The 3,348-nt window shown below is 34.9% G+C and overlaps 1 long non-coding RNA gene across 1 annotated transcript; it reads left to right on the forward strand.

Annotated features, from left to right (window-relative positions):
• The first annotated feature begins 802 nt into the window (after nt 1-802).
• Nucleotides 803-2,759, forward strand: LOC126686363 (uncharacterized). The gene is made up of 3 exons (XR_007643923.2): nt 803-935; nt 1,030-1,083; nt 2,300-2,759. It is a non-coding gene; the product is annotated as an uncharacterized LOC126686363 (long non-coding RNA).
• Nucleotides 2,760-3,348: the final 589 nt, after the last annotated feature.

Here is a 3,348-nt window from a genome sequence, read left to right on the forward strand (position 1 = left end):
TACGAAACAAATCCACACGTTTCCCCTTTTTAGTGATTTAAGCCAAACGTTTACAAACGTTAGGAAACAAATCCAAACGTTTCCCCTTTTAGCGATTGAAGCTAAACATTTACAAACGTTCGAAACAAATCCAAATGTTTCACATTTTTAGCGATTTAAGCCAAACGTTTACAAACGTTACTAAACAAAACCAAGCGTTTCCTTTTTAGCAATTTAAGCCAAACATTTACAAACATTACGAAACAAATCCAAACGTTCACCTTTTTAGTAATTTAAGCCAAACCTTTACAAACGTAACAAAAAAAATCCAAGCGTTTCACCTTTTTACCAATTTATGCCAAACATTTACAAACGGTACGAAACAAATCCAAACCTTTTACCTTTTTAGCGATTTAAGCTAAACGTGTACAAACTGTAATACCCCGTGTTTTTCCGGCTTGTTCCGATGATTTTTTCGATGTGTTTCGGGTTGGTCCTTGGTGGTTTGGTTCCTTGAAACCATGATTTAGTTTTCATAACCTTCGGTGTGTTGTTTTGATTAGGTTCTGAGCCTTATCGAATAAGTGTTTATGTGTTTTCCTGATATGACATGCTTTAGTAAAATGTCCATATCTCCCTATTGCACCGTCGGATCGGGCCGCCGTTCGGATATGTTGTTCCTGAGAGGATTTACTAAAATCTGGTTGGTCGGATCGTGTTTTTATTGAGTTCGCGGGCGCGAACTATATTTAGCGGTCGCTAACTAATGCTGTTGAAGTTAGCGGGTGCGAACTATACTTAGCGGGCGTGAACTTGCACTGTTCAGTTCGCTGTTTTTCTATTTAAAGACCTCTTATTCGACCTAAACTCTTTTCCTTCGACTTTTAAAACCCTAAAACGGCTGGAGTCATATTCTAACTCATTCCTATCAACATTCCTCTCAATTTTAATCCTTGGTAAGTGTTTGTAATCTTTCCTTTGTGGTTTTATCTCTAGTTCTTCAATTCTAGCAATTCTAAATCCTATATCCCTATATGTGTGTGGTTGTAGGCTGATTTGGGTTGATTGATTTCTGGATTTTATTGTTCTTAGTCTAATCAAGAGGTATGTGGTTCTAATCCCTTCTTATATGGTGTAGAGATTGCTAAATTGTTGTATGAATCTATACTTGAGTGTTTTGGCTTTATATTTTCTGTTTTGCTTTGATTTGAAATTCTGGAAATAATCTATGTGTATTGGTTGTGACTTATTGATGTTGGCTATACATTGGATGATTGGAATACTTGTTTGATTGAAGGGTTATATGGAGTTGTTGTCGTTCTTGATTTATAATTCTGTTTTAAGCCTTTATTAAAAATCTGGAAATTTCAAAGTAAATGAATCATGGGTGGTTAGATGTTTAACAATACATTGGGTGATTGGAGGAATCGTTTAAATGAAATAATGTATCACTTGGGTTAAGTTGCGGAATTGAATTCTGTTTTGAACTTTAAACTAAAAGCTGAAAATGTTATTTTGAAGGTTAAAAGATTGTTAATGGGAAATTCTTACTTTGGGTGATTGGATATAATTGACTAAGGCTAGATTATATGTTAAAGGTGGTTTTAATTGGAATAAAACGTTGTTTTAATAATATTTACATATGACTGGAAATCGTTTGAGTATATAAAGGATGTTTGTTTACCTTGGGTTATTTGGATAACAAATTGTTGTGATGGCATTTAAGGTAGAATTATTTTACAATGGTTTTAAAGGCTATCTAAGTGTACAGTTCAGATCTGAGTTTATTATTTCAATGTGTTTTGGAGTCATGTTTATTTACACTTAATGTGTTTTAATTGAGAAATATGAACTCCGGGTGGAATTGTCAAGTGTTGACAGTCTATTGGTTATTGTTGCTATTTGTGGTATTGGTTTGAATTTTGGTTAAGCTTATGTGAGTTCCTTGTTTTCAAATACATTGGTTTCATTTTAAAGGATTTAACTTTGGATTTTACTCTGGTTGGGTCGGGTTAGACTTGTGTCGCCCGACATGTTGTGTTAAGCATATAGTTGATATATGGCTAACACACTACTCTGAGATATGTTGGATTTCGAAAAGGTGTTGTTGAATTATATTACTCTGGATTGTTTTTTTGAAAACAAGAACTCACCTAAACTTAACTAGTTATTGTATTGGTTGGATATGTATGTACTTTGGCTTTGGGATTACTGTGTTTCGAATCTTGATCTTTGGTTGTGTTAAGATGCTAGTCCTATATGGTGTCTAGTAATCTTAGAGTTAGGGGTTGTTCAGATTTTAACATATACATTGTTTTAGACCCGTCGACTGCTCGTGCTTCGGAGTCTACGCAGGGTTAGATGTTTGCCAAGATTTACGTGGATAAGCAAGCAGTGAGTTTGTAGTGCTATTTACCGCTTTATTAAGTACCGCAATTTATTTTTAATATTATAAATGCTTTTGAACTGTTTTAAGCGATTATGGATCTGGATTGAAACGAGCTACTCGATAGGTTTGTATCGAGACTGTGTGCACCGGTAAGTACTCTGGGAAACGGCAGACTAAAGTCTTGCTTACGCTGGTATATATATATGACGAGGATTTGTTCCCGTCCACTCTGGGTTTATCGGTATGCTATGTCATACTTACGCTGGGATCATTTCAATACTGTTTTCCATAATCATACTATATTAGTATAAACTGTTTTGATTTAAGGGTTTTAAACTTAATAAATGTAAATAGTATTGCGAACTCATCTCAGTATATCTGACCCCGTTGTTTTCCCAAATTTTCGAGGTTTATGATTTGAAAGCTGGTCCACTCCGATTCTTTTGATTGTTCGGAGGTTTTTATGTTATTTAACTAGTTACTGTTTTCGAACTCTTAGACCGCAGTAGAACTAGTTTATTTATTACATCTGATATTACACTTTAGAATTGTCGATATATTCGATTATTTATATTTGGCATGATTACTCCGGATTACGATATTGTTATATATAAGGCATGTTGTTGAACATTTAAGATATTTAAGTTATTTATATTTGAACTGTATTATAAATTGCTAGACCTAGGTTGGAGTCTCGGTTTCCCCCGAGCAGTTTTCTGCAGGTTTAAATGTTTATTTGATTTCTGCGAGGCTTGCTACGGGTTTTGGTACAACCATACCCATACCCTAGCGCCGGTCACGATTCATGAAATTGGGTCGTGACAAAGTTGGTATCAGAGCTTTGGTTTCAAACCAAGGCCATTTTGCATGTTACGTGTTTACTGTTTTATGGAATGTTAAGTTGTTGTTGTGTCATAGGATCTACTGCGGAATTAGGATTCAAGTCCTGTCTTTTGAAACGTCATCATTTGTTTTCAAAC

The sequence above is a fragment of the Mercurialis annua genome, linkage group LG6, assembly GCF_937616625.2.
Source record: "Mercurialis annua linkage group LG6, ddMerAnnu1.2, whole genome shotgun sequence".
In the NCBI taxonomy this organism is placed as follows: domain Eukaryota; kingdom Viridiplantae; phylum Streptophyta; class Magnoliopsida; order Malpighiales; family Euphorbiaceae; genus Mercurialis; species Mercurialis annua.